Source organism: Miscanthus floridulus, chromosome 14, assembly GCF_019320115.1.
Source record: "Miscanthus floridulus cultivar M001 chromosome 14, ASM1932011v1, whole genome shotgun sequence".
NCBI lineage: Eukaryota > Viridiplantae > Streptophyta > Magnoliopsida > Poales > Poaceae > Miscanthus > Miscanthus floridulus.
In genome coordinates this window covers 70805620-70819032 of record NC_089593.1, presented here as the reverse complement: position 1 = coordinate 70819032, position 13413 = coordinate 70805620, and the positions used below count along the sequence as shown (strand labels likewise).

The 13413-nt window shown below is 44.3% G+C and overlaps 1 long non-coding RNA gene across 3 annotated transcripts; it reads left to right on the top strand.

The window, feature by feature from the left end:
• The first annotated feature begins 2903 nt into the window (after positions 1–2903).
• LOC136505738 (uncharacterized) lies at positions 2904–4317 on the top strand. Of its 3 annotated transcripts, XR_010771292.1 has the most exons (5): positions 2904–3074; positions 3166–3467; positions 3596–3701; positions 3782–3882; positions 4218–4317. It is a non-coding gene; the product is annotated as an uncharacterized lncRNA (long non-coding RNA). The 3 variants fall into 3 exon arrangements; XR_010771291.1 differs by having other exon boundaries at positions 2904–3467; positions 3808–3882; XR_010771290.1 differs by having other exon boundaries at positions 2904–3467.
• The last annotated feature ends 9096 nt before the right edge of the window (positions 4318–13413 follow it).

Here is a 13413-nt window from a genome sequence, read left to right as displayed (position 1 = left end):
TGCAGTGGTTGCATATGTATGTTGCAAGCGTCTGTTCCCAATGTTTCATCAGCTTTTCCAGATGTATGTTGCAAGTGTGTTTATCAGGATGTTGCATATGTTTCGCATATATGTTGCAAATATTTTATCTGGATGTTGCGTCTGTTTGCAATGGTTTTCAGGTGTTTTTGCAAGTGCTTTAGACGTATGTTGTAAGTATTTCAACTATTTCTGACGTATGTTACATATGTTTCATCTAGATGTTGCAAAAGTAGATTGAGATGTTGGACATGTTGCGAACAGACAGAGGAAAACGGGCGCACGCGGAGCGGTCCCACGGCCGAAGGCGGTCCCCATGTGCGGGAACGAGGTAGGTGAGGGCTGTCCCCACGGAGCGGCGCAGGCGAGTAGACGGACAGACAGGCGAGCAGCGCGCCAGGCGACTTATTTAGATTTTTAACTTAAAAAAAGCACTTTGTCATGCACACGTTCATATGACATACCCAAACAGGTGCCCATGCGCACTCTCTCCCACGTAAACGGCACCCAGAGAAAAAGATCGAAACACACCTTCGTACTAAGCCATGTTTAGTTTCCCAAATTCCTGAATTTGGCACTATACAAAAAGAAGATTTCCCGTTACATCAAACTTGCGGTACATGCATGGAGTACTAAATATTGACGAAATCAAAAACTAATTGCACAGTTTGGTTATACTTTGCGAGACGAACATTTTAAGCCTAATTAGTCAACAATTGGACAATTATTACCAAATACAAACGAAATGATACATTATGCTACAGTGTCGCTACAGTGCACTGGATTTCCGTCGACGCCGAATCCGGCCGGAACTAAACATGGCCCTAGTCCAATTCCCACAGCATGTACCATTCATACGCCCCAAGAAAACCAGGGGAAAAGGACAGATAGAGCTTGAGTCCAGACGTCCAGTAGTCCTCGAGAAACTCCGGAGAGGGACCAGAATCAGAGAGAGAATGGGGAACTAAAGTGGGGAACAAGAGGCCTAGAGAATGTGCACACTTTTAGGCTACAAATGTTAGTGTGAGGTCATCACGAAACTCGTCTTTTCAGGCCCTTCCTGCCACCTCTTTTCTGCGGCTGCCCCTCGCTTTCTCTCCAGGTCTGGTTTAGATTGAGGTTAGAAATCAGTATTTGGTACTGTAGTACTTTCATTTGTATTTGATAATTATTATCCAATCATAGCCTAACTAGGCTCAAAAGATTCGTCTCGTAATTTACAATCAAACTGTGTAATTAGTTATTTTTTTATCTACATTTAATACTCCATACATGTGTCAAAGATTTGATGTGATGAAGAGAGAGTGAAAAAACTTGCAATCTAAGGCCCCACTCATGTTTCTTCTTTCGGTGCGCTGCGGCTCAGCCGCTCAGGTGGCGAGCGTGCGTGCCGGACAAACCTGTCGGTTCTCCTACACTCCCCAACAGTCATCTGAATCCTGAGTGCCTCCACAGGGTCAGGGATGACTTGTAACCAATCCTGGTTTCCGGTTGGTGATTAACTAATCGTGCTTATACTAATTGCACTTGGTACTTTGATTTTATATATCTGCATCTTTTGTTCTTGTTGCAGCAGCATGAGTTTGCAAGTCACATTGCCCGTGTTTCTTTCTGGTATGTCTTAACATCAACATGTCTCGTTCGTTTCGCTGAAAAGCCAAGCTAAAAAATATTGTCTCCTGATCTGTAGTGATAGAAAACACTGTACCATGTCTGAATAAGTTTAAACGAACATGGTCTCATTTTAGTACTTGGTCAACACAAAAAAAAAAAAGATTCCACGCTAATTCTCAAGGCTTATAAAAATAAAAAAACCGACACAAGTTGATAAGTTATCCACAATGCTATTATACACATTAATTGTTCTAAGAAGAAATCTAGACCATTGATTATGTGGGTCCAATAATTCAGATTAAGGGCTCGTTCGGAATGCGGAAATAAAAAAACTTAGAAATATAACAGGTGTGTATCTCATACAACTAAAAAGAACAAACTGTGGACATCTTTTGGTGCGACATTTATTTTGGTTCGTTCATCTGCCCCGCCCCGTGCGAACTTTCTCCGTGCCCGGCGATTCGCTCAATCTGCGCGAAGTGTGGAACCGGCGTGGCGCCTCTCCTCTCCATCGCACGCGCCTCTCCTCTCTCCGCGCTCGCCCACGCCACCGCGCCCGCGCGCTTGCCCACGCCGCCGCCGCACCAGCACGCCTCTCCCCGCGTCGGTGTCGGATTGGTTAGGGTTTGGGGTTTCGGCAGCTGCGCCAAATCCCGCCGCCGCTGCTCGCTCGGTCGCTTATGTCCAGTCACGCTCGTGGTCAGGGCATCAAGCGGCTTACGACGACGCTCTCCTCTCCTCTAGAATGCGCTGCGGCGGCGGATCCCCCTCGGCCCCTCCTGTGCGGTGTGCCGGATCCGGTGCCACGTCCTCTCCCTGCCTCCTGCCTCTTGCAGCCTCCCCTCCCATCTCCCCGTCGCGCCCCCTCGTGCCATCCGCATCCCGCCCCCACCGGCCACCCCCACCTCCATGCGGATCGGCGCATGAGGACCGGTGGCGACGCCCCTTTTTCTCTGCAGGCGGCAGCGCAAGGCAGTGGCGCCTCCTCGCCGCCATGGGCCATCCCATCCCACCCCTCGATGGCGGCGCGTCCCACACCGTACGGATGGAACCCCCGGCGGCGATGCATCCTGCCCCAATCCCCGACCTCCTGGGCACATCGCCTCGCGTGGACAGGAGGGGCCGGCGGGCAGCGCAGCCTGCTCTCATGCGAGCGGCATCCCACAGCTGAGGTGCATCCCGTCCCCCCCGTTTATTTGATGATTTCGTCTGTTCATGTAGTTAGAAGGCATGACACATATCTTTGTTTTCTTTGGTTGTTTCAAGCTATTACTCAAACGTTTATCATGGAGATAAAGTGCCCCGGGCTGACATAGGAAAAAAAATTCATTCCTAAAATTGCTGGTCCTGATTTTCCTATAGTAGTGACTTCATATGAGATTGCCATGGTAGGTGCAAGGTTTCTTGCTCACTGTATGTGGACGTACATCGTTGTGGATGAGGTGACAGAAAAAACCAATGTTATAGATTTATTGCTCTTTTATGGCTTTTTCCCCGTTTTGTATTTACATGTCAGTTCTATGATTTCTAAAGGGGCATCGGTTGAAAAATTCTAAGTGTAGACTATTAAGGGAGATGAAGCGCATACCAATGGATAACAAGCTCCTTTTACTGGGACACCCCTTCTGAACAATCTGGCAAAGCTACGGTCACTATTGAACTTCATTTTGCTTCATATATTTTCATCACACCAATTTGGGCCAGATTGGTTTTTGGTCCTTAGAACTATCTTTGTGCGGTAAATCGATGCAATGCATTCTGTTTTTGCCGGACGTTGATAATCTTTAAGAGCAATATGGCAAATCGCAGCTTCTGGATAGGCTACTAGCTTGCAGGTAAAATCACTTGCAGGTCTCATATTTTTTCCTCTTCTGGACAGATTCGTTGTTGCTTCATCCACTTTGCTTCAGGCCCTGTCTTCCATTGCTCTAATGATCCGTTTGCAAATTTTTTTATCTTCCAGGTTTTGCCCATGCGGAAAAAGACTGCTGCCCGAGGATGCTGAGGCCAGTATGGTACATACGTCTTCACCTTTTTAAAGTTTCCTCTCCAGTTTTTGAGTGATCCAGGTGTAGTCCAAAAATCTATATAAATTATAGGAAATACTATGATCTGTCAAGAACATATGCCCCAATTTTGTTGATTTTAGCACCTACTCTGTTTATAAATTGTCAGTTTTAAATGGACCATATGACGCTATGGCTCGTCAGTGCCCTGCTTGGATATCTTCGGCGGCATCGCCCAGATCGGGTATGCATCATTCCTTTTCTTCTTGGCGTCCTTAGAGTTCTTTCTTTGTAATATTGTTACTCCTAACGAAATTAAATACTATATGGTTTGCCTGCTTGACAGGGATACAAGGTGGACATGCTGCTTCCTGTCAATTTACTTTCAATTATGCACCATGTTCGCTTGTTGGTTTCAGCCAGGCTTATTCAACCAGCCAACAGTGTTTTCCTCTCACAACAAACCAGCACCGGCCAGCCCAAACCAGCCCAGAAACCAACCAGCGAACATGTCGATGAATATCGGTCTTCGACAATTTGAGCTGACTTTGTTTCTTTTGTTGTCGTTTTGATTTTCAGTTCTTGGTTAGCCTTGAACAGATATGTGGTGTTATTGCTGCCTGCTTCGGAAGGGCTGCGCAGAAGATTTGGCATCATGGCTGCCTCTTCAACAACAAGGTGAGATTTTGTATGCCTTGCCTCTTTAGTTAGTTTTTTTAGAGCACACTAACTTAATGTAGTGTCATATCTATTGTGTGAATAGAAACTATATAAACTAGAATTATGGTAGGTGGCTTGCTATTTTAGTAGGCTAGCGCAACACTTGTTTCGCCTCATAATTATCTAACCGGTTTGTTGAGTGTTGTTGTAGAAATTTTTAATAGGCTATTCACCCCTCCTCTAGTCATTAGGACCTTTTAAGTGGTATCAGAGCCAAGGTCACCGTGATTTGAGGCTTAACAACCTTCGGTGTAAAAATAGCTCAAATCAACAACATAAAGAAGCCACCCCAATTTGATGGCTCCAACTATCCCTAATGGAAGGCTAAGATGACAACTTATATCAAGTCAATCAATAGGAATGTTTAGAAGGTGGTAGAGACAAAGATTGAGATTGAAGATGAAGAGGCTCCCACCGCCGTCGAAGAAATACTACTCCAAAATAATGACATTGCTCTTAGTGCTATCCATGGTGCTTTGGATGAAAGAACATTTGAGCAAATCAAGAATATTGAGAGAGCTCATGAGGCATGGAAGAAATTGGAGGAATCATTTGAAGGCACTCAAGCCGTGAAGGGTGCAAAGACATATATTCTCAAAGAGAAGTTTGCAAGCTTCAAGATGAAGGAGGATGAGAGTGTGCCGGAGATGTTCCATAGGCTTCAAGTGCTTGTCAATGATCTCAAAGCACTTGGAGAAGAGGTGAAGGACAAAGACTTCTCCCACAAGTTCTTGAGATGTTTGCCTTCAAGATTTAGCGCATTGGTCAGTATTCTAGTGATGAGCGGTTTGGACACCATGACACCAAACCAAGTGTTGGGAGATATAATGACCGATGATACATATAGAGATGATGATGAGAAGGAAGAAAAGAAGGAGAAGAAAGATGAGAATAAGAAGAGTGTGGCATTCAAGGCCATATCATCCAAGGGCAAGGCAAAGCAAGAAACATCAAGTGAAGATGATGGTTCATGGGATGATGATGATGATGAGAAGATGGCTCTCTTTGTCAAGAAATTTAGCAAGTTCATGATGAAGAAAGGGTACCATGCTAGAAGAAAGAAATCTTCATCCAAGAACAAGGAAGAGTCAAGAAGGTGCTTCAAATGTGGAAGCAAAGATCATCTTGTTGCTCAATGTCCATACAATAGCGACAATGATGGTGACAACAAGAAGAACAAGAAGAAGGACAAGAAGGAAAAGAAAGAGAATAAGGACAAGATGACCTTCAAGAAGAAGAAGGGTGGTTCATATTGAAAGGACCTAGGATGCCGCCTAGAGGGGGGTGAATAGGCTTTTCTGAAAATTAACACCTTTAAATGCGGAAATAATTTGACAGGGGAGTTTCCAAAATGGAAACTCCAAATTAAGAGTACTACCACCCCTCATAAGTTAGCCACAAAGTAAATAAGGTATAAAGAATATATCTAGAAGCTACAACCCTGCAACACCAAGTTAGAGCAGAGAATAAATATTTTCAGTGCAGGCAGGAAATATCGGACGTGTCCGGTATGAATACCGGACGTGTCTGGTATACACGATTTCTGCAGATCAGCCCCGAACTTGCTCCTTTCGATTTCTATCTTCAAACCAAACTGCAGACACCTAATGGAGATGACAATATACACAGAGAACCTGCAGCACAGCTAGAGCAACACAAATATCAAATGGAATGCGAATTAAGACACGATATTTGTTTTACCGAAGTTCGGACTCGTTTGAGTCCTACTCTCCGTTGAGGGGGCTGCGGGCGACCCAGCGAAGGTCAGCCCTAGAGGATACCATGAAGGTCACTCTAGCCGGAGTCTTTTCCAACTCCTTTTCCTCCTTCCACTAAATGATTCCGAGGCGGCGGAATCGACCGTTACAAACTTTTCGAAGCAACCACAATCTCTCGGTTGCTCTCCGGCGACGCCTAGCCATCTAGGACCGAAGAGTCCAAGAGTAATAAATGCGAATCACGAGATTGACAATATGCACAAGTGCTCAAGTGGTGGCTTGCTCTCTTTTTCAAATTCTTTCTCAACCCACAAATTGATTTTGCAATTTGGATCACACACTCACTAAGAGAGGGTTTAGGAGAGTTGGCAAGGCTCAAAAACGTGTGTCTATCTCAACAGAATCAGCAGCCTCCAAAGGTGGAGGCTTGGGGGTATTTATAGCCCCCTTGAAAATCTAGCCGTTTTATAGCCGTTGCAATACCAGACATGTCCGGTATGCATACCGGACACGTCCGGTATGACTCATACTGCGCCAATGGTAACTAAGTTACAGTGAAGATGTGAGGTGTCGGAACTCCCGATGAATGCCGGGACTCCCGACCGTCGGAACTCCCGACTCACGTCGGAACTCCCGACCCTCAGCATTTTTGAAAAACATGTAACTAAGTTAAGGTTAGTGAGATGTCGGAACTCCCGACGCATGTCGGAACTCCCGACCCTCACGACTTTTGAAAACTAGCCGTTGGCCTCTGGTCATCCATACCGGACACGTCCGGTATGAATACCGGACACGTCCGGTATGACCAGCACAGTGAACCCTCCAAGTCAGTTGAAGTACGAGACGTCGGAACTCCCGACCCATGCCGGGACTCCTGACCGTCGGAACTCCCGACCTACGTCGGAACTCCCGATGAACCAACCCGAGAACAACAGTTTTACAGCTGCTGGACAAATACCGGACACGTCCGGTATGAATACCGGACACGTCCGGTATTGCCAGACCAGCAAAAAATCAGTTAGCACTTTTGTCGCTCAAATACTCAAAACTCACATGGGTTGGCTTGAGCACTTATGAAACATTATCTATCAACATGATGCATCCCTCTTAATAGTACGGCATACCTATTAAACTCAAGATAAACGGAAATATGAATTTGTACCACTTGAGTTGTTCTTTTTGAATTGATGCCGTCCCTTCCAATCTTCATCAAGTAAGGATGCTAACATGTTGATGTTGATCTTTTCACTTGAGCATAGCCATCTTGAGCATGTGACTTGATTCCATTCATCAAGTTTGAATAATCCCAAATGTATCAAGTCACTTCCATCAAATACTTCATTATAGATTTGATCCTTCACATAAATATGACCATCTTAGCTTGATTAGTACCTCAACTAAATGCAAGTACTTTCTTCTTCACCCTAGCTAGGTTCTTCGGCCGCCAAGCCGTCGCTTGCCCTTCACCCTTGCTTAGTACCTCGAAGCCTTTCCTTGCTATCTTCACCATCTCAAGCCATCAAGTCACATCTTGTGTTGAATCATCCATTCATGTATTGTTATCATTTTCATTTCAATCTAGTAGGCTTCAAATATGAGACCAATCCATATGCAATCCCTCATGTCTCATTAACTAATAATCATGAGCTTGCTTTCACATAGTACATGGAAATCCCACAATAATTAAGCCTTAGCATGAATTCCATTTGCATTGTTGTCTTGTGCTTGAACTAGATTATTTATACAACAACACATCATTTTGGCTTTCATTAAGTACCTGTGAGATAACCTATTACCTGTTCACACTTAGCAAACGGGTTAGTCCTTTAATCATGTTGTCATTCAATCATCCAAAATCCACTAAAGGGCTAGATGCACTTTCAATCTCCCCCTTTTTGGTGATTGATGACAACTTGATTAAAGCTTACAAAATGATATAAACATTTAAACTTTTGGGTTCAATGATTTATGAGAGGCTCCCCCTTAATATGTGCTTAAGATTAGAATTCACAAAATGACCTCAAATGTCAATTGCACATACTAAAACATATAGGAGACTCCCCCTAAATCATTGCATCCGTGGGGTGCATGTGTGTGTGATAAAGTGAAACCGTGATGCATATGACAAGATATATCACACAAGAATAAATATAAAAGCATCACATCAAATATTTTCATTCTAGCATGCATAGTCCTTATGAAAATAAATATGACATATGTAATTCACATATAGCACTCATTACAAATTTTCTCAAGTCCAGAAACCACTGATATATATAGATAAAGATCATGTCTCAAGAGATACAAAGATAAAGCATAAGTAAGTCTCATCTCTCACATGATACAATCTATCTCAAATCCAAGATACATCAATGAAGCTCAAAAACAAACTACAGCCTGCAGTACATATCTTCAGGTACAAAGATAAGCAACTGAAACTATCCTGAAGCTTTAATCAGTCTCTCTCCCCCTTTGTCATCTATCACCACAAAGGTCCAACAATGACATACTAAGGACAAAGGGGCTACAAGCTGTCACGGATAGCTGAGATCACTCATCATCATCATCTCGACCAGCATTCTCATCATCTGAGCGTGCAACACCGGCTGGACGAGAACCACCCGCACCAGACGGGTCATAGCCACCAGACCCGTAGAGGCCACCACCACCTATCAGGTCACTCCACCAATCTGTAGCATAGTCGTCTGCAGTGCTGGGACGTGGCTGAGAGTGAGTAGGCACACGAGCCTGAAGTGGTAGAGTGTCAGGGTGCTCAGGTGCCTGCTGCTGCTGCTGTCGCTGTATGAACTCAACATACTCTCTATCATATCTAGCCTGCTGCTGCTCCTCAGTCTCAGGCTCACTAGCTGCCTCATCTGATAGAGGAGACCTAGGAGGATCAAGCTCAAGATTAGAAGCAATTTGCTTCAAAGTCCGAGTGTCCTTCCTCCTAGCCTCCCTCTCCTTCTGCTGCCTAGTCTGGATGTCACGGCACATCCCAAATATGGAGCTGAAAAGCCTGTGGATAGGCGAAGGAGGACTGCCACGGCGTGAAGTAGAACGTGAAGGTGCACGTGGTGAAGGTGAAGCTCCTGCTGGTGCACCACTCCCAGGTGCATCTGCCTCTGGTGCTGCTGTTGCTCCTCCTGGTCCTGCTGGAGGTAACCCTGTCTCAGGCAAATCTGCAATAATCTTCAGGGCCTTGTGAATCTTATCATACTCAAATGTGTGCCCTGTCACCTGCTCAATCATATGCATGATATAAGGAGCAAAACCACAGCCCTTGAGGGGCCTCTCTCCAACACTCCTGATCTCGGACCAAATAAAGTCAAACACACTGAAGGGCCGAGCATCAGGTGCCATCCTGTGGAGTAGGTTCCTGGAGTAATCAGCAATGGTGCCCTTATCTCCACCCTTGCAGTCAATAGTCTTCCTGAACATCCTGTCCAGGTACCTGTAGGTAGGGTGAAGACCTAGAACCTTCCCCACAGCTCCTCTCTCACCACCAGGAGGATACATATATGCGAGCTGCTTAGGGGGTAACACCTACTCGGTGTGGATCCTGTCCCTCTGGAGATCATCCTTAGAGAAGCCAAGGTGGGCGGCAAATACATCATAGTCAATACTGTACCACTGGCCCTCAAGCATCCAGTGCATCCGCCTCTCATCCTCCTCAACGAACAGAGTAGCATAGAACTGAGCTACTACCTCTGTGTTCCAGTCATGCTGGAACTCCATGATCTCATAAACTCCTGTGCTCTGGCAGATGGCAATAGCATGATCAACTGAGGCCTTCTGCAACTCTCTAATATATTGCCAGTCAATCCACTGAGACCTGGCAATTACTGGGTTCCTGGTAAGAATCACACTGGAGTAGAAGTCCAAGTGAAAGGCTGTCTGGAAGCGGTGATCGTACTGAACCTTAGGTAAGCTCCTCGGATCAACCCTTCGCTCATCTCTAGCCTTCCTGGTCATACCCTTTCCCCTGTAGTCAACTCTGGGAACATAGGAGGGCACATTGGGTAGATGTGTCTCAAGAAGACCATAATGCATCCCCTGACCAGGCTGGTGCTGAACTGGAGGAACTGACTCCTCCTCCTCAATCTCCTGCTCCTCATCTGAGCTGTCACCATCTGATCCTCTGTCAGTGCTCTTCCTCTTTCTTTCATCTCTGGACTCCACTCTGAACTCATCAGTGTCTGTGTCAGAAGATGAGCTCCCGGACCCCTCTGCATACTGAGCTGCTGCACTAGAGGCAGCCCTGGTGGACCTCCTGCTGGTCGGCTGAAATCCAGGATGCATATCCTGTCTCGCCTTCTTGTACTTCTCAAGTGCTGGATCATGCCTGTGCTTGGACCTCGGCTCCTGTCGTCCACTCATGGCAGCTGTCCTATATCCAAAGATTTCTAAAGAATTTTAGATACATGCCCATAGCTTATTCTTGAATTGTAATTAGACATAGATTCTTTCATCCAAGGTTTTACAATCACCTCGACACACCATTGTCACAAGGTTTGCAAAACGTAGATACAAAAGAAACTAAGCCTAACAAACCATTCTAGATAGGATTGAGTCAGAGATCAGCAGGGAGTCTGCTCTGCTGGGCCATACTGGACACGTCCGGTAGCATACCGGACACGTCCGGTATGGGCGACCAGCAACCCTAACCGGGGTTCCTCGATTCAAACCACCACGGATCAATTCCAAACATTGGGCATTGCTTCTATATCACCAATGCAGCATATTTACCGAAGGAATTTCCAAATCATGTAATGACCAAGTAGATCGGATGAGGTCCGTGATTAGGGTACCTTGAGAGGAGAGAAGAGAGAGCGATGTTAGATCCAAATCCACGGGCCTTCAATCCTTGATCCAAGCCTTCTCCAATGCAATCTCCCTCTCTCTTTTTTCCTTGGTGAAATCCTTGGTCGCCCTAGGGGAGAAGAAGGGCGTCGGCTGGTTGGTTTGGAGGAGGCAAGTCTGTTTGGGCCGAAGGGGTACGCTCTGTTTTTATAGTCCCGCTCATACCGGACACGTCCAGTATACGCGGGCTGGCCCAAATAATTCCAAAATGTGTTCTCACTCTTCCAAACCCTTTCTCTGTTGTTGCTCAGTCCAAAAAGGTGTATGATCTTGATCCAAACCGAGTACTATCACTTTTCTTATCAAATGCCATCAATTTATTTTCTCTTTTGAAAATAAATGGCATAATCAATAATTTGCTTGCTTGAGAGAGATAAAGTGAGACAAAGTAGATTGTGGACTTAAGAGAGCCATGTCATGTGTGATTAGCCAATCAAACAATCAAGGAGAGCTATAATCATCACATGGCAAGGCTAGGTCACAAAGACCAAGATTCAAATAGTTTTTCAAATTCACACTTGCTACTCATGCTAGTTAGGGGTTTTGAAAAACATCTCTCCTATGTCACACAAATGCACATTCTAACATATAAAGGGCCTTAGATGCACTTACAATGTATGTATGTAAACACATACCTTTGCCTTGAGCCCACAAGAATATCACTAAGAAGACAAGCAGCATGATGATCTTTATGTTGACCTTAATTGCCAAATAATCATGCTAGATATATTTTCATCCAAAGAACTACAAAGAATGCTAGATAAATTTGTTAGTCCACAATGGTGCAACATGGAAATTTAGCTCCCCCTAAATAAGTGCTTCAAGTATTTTGAATGACTTTCAACAAGCACTTTTATTCTAATAAGAAATTGAGAGCCAATTTTCATTTTGACCATAAACCAAATAAGATTGCCATAGTTAAAAGTGAGTTTAAGAGATGCTCACAATCCACTTAGATTTGATAAAACACAAGCTTCTGAGTAAGTTAGGGATATATAAAAAAAGTATGGATCGAATACTCAGTTGAAACACAATTAGTGTTCTGGTCCATGCAATACCGGACATGTCCGGTAGTATACCGGACACGTCCAGAATACACAGAATAGAAACACTGACTTTCTGTCCCTGGCCATACCGGACACGTCCGATAGTAATACCGGACACGTCCGATAGGTGAAAGACAGAACCAATTAAGTTGCTGCTTGTGATTCTTCGTTTTAACTGTAATATTTATTTATTGTATACTTGCATCTCAACAAATAAATTACTCTACTAGAGAGCTAATAAAAGCATCATATGGCAAACATGATAAATCTCAAGTGAAATTAATTAGCCACTTTCATTATTTCACAAATGTACCTATTTGTGAACTATAGAACATGAAATGAACAAGGTGGCTATCCTAAAAGGTTTAGGTACTTGTTACCAATGGTGAGGATGAAATATATGAGATGTTCATTGAATTATCTTCGGGTCAACCATATAAGGGATTAAGATAAGAATTGGTTGATAGATTGAGTGAATATAGTCAAATTGCTTGCTCAACCACCCCGAAAGCTTCATCTCATCACCAAGTACCTACATCATTAACCTAAGCACACTTTGGTACCCAACTCTTGTTGGGTCCTTTTGAGTTAGTCAACAAGTGCTTAGGTACCCAAATGGCTTTAGCACTAGTTTGTGGTGAACACATCACCTTACTAATGCTAACTCCATTTGTGGTCTTCCTAAGCATATCATGATAAACAAATGTGTTTGGCTTAGGTGAGTTACCATTTGGGCATTCATAGCTTAGATGCCCCTTTCTCTTACAAGCATAGCATATGCGGCCTTTGTTTGCTCTATGCTTGTTTTGCTTGTATGGACATCTATCAACCTTGTGGCCCATCTCATTGCATCCATAGCATCTTCTTGTTGCAACTTGGGCTTTCTTTCTTGCCTCTTTGTACATTGGGCATTTCTTGGTAGAAGCCTTTTGATTTGCGGCTTCGACCTTGTCGGCCCAACTCTTGTGTGGACACATAGCCAACTCATGTCCATACAATCCACAACCATAGCACATCCTTTTTCCATGTTTCTTGCTCTTGGTTGTGTTGGCCTTGCTTGAGATGTGATTCTTTTGTTGGGCTTTGGAGGAAGCAAGGTTTGAACCCTTCTCAAGCTTCTTCACCATGTTATCACGGTTATCTTGAGAAGGTTGTGCTTTCTCCTTACCCTTCAACCGAATCACATCTTTCTTTAATCTTTGCACTTCTTCTTTGAGCTCTATGTTTTCTATAAGATTTAGCTCAATCGAAGATTGGCTTGCTTGAGGAGCACATTCATTAGTACAAGAAATATTTAATTGAGATGGTGTACTAGTGAGCGGATGTGTTAGAGGTTGAGAGAATTTTACCGATGTAATCACAACCTCATGAGCCACCTCAAGCATGATGCTTGATTCTACTACTTCCTCATGAGAGCACTTTAGATGA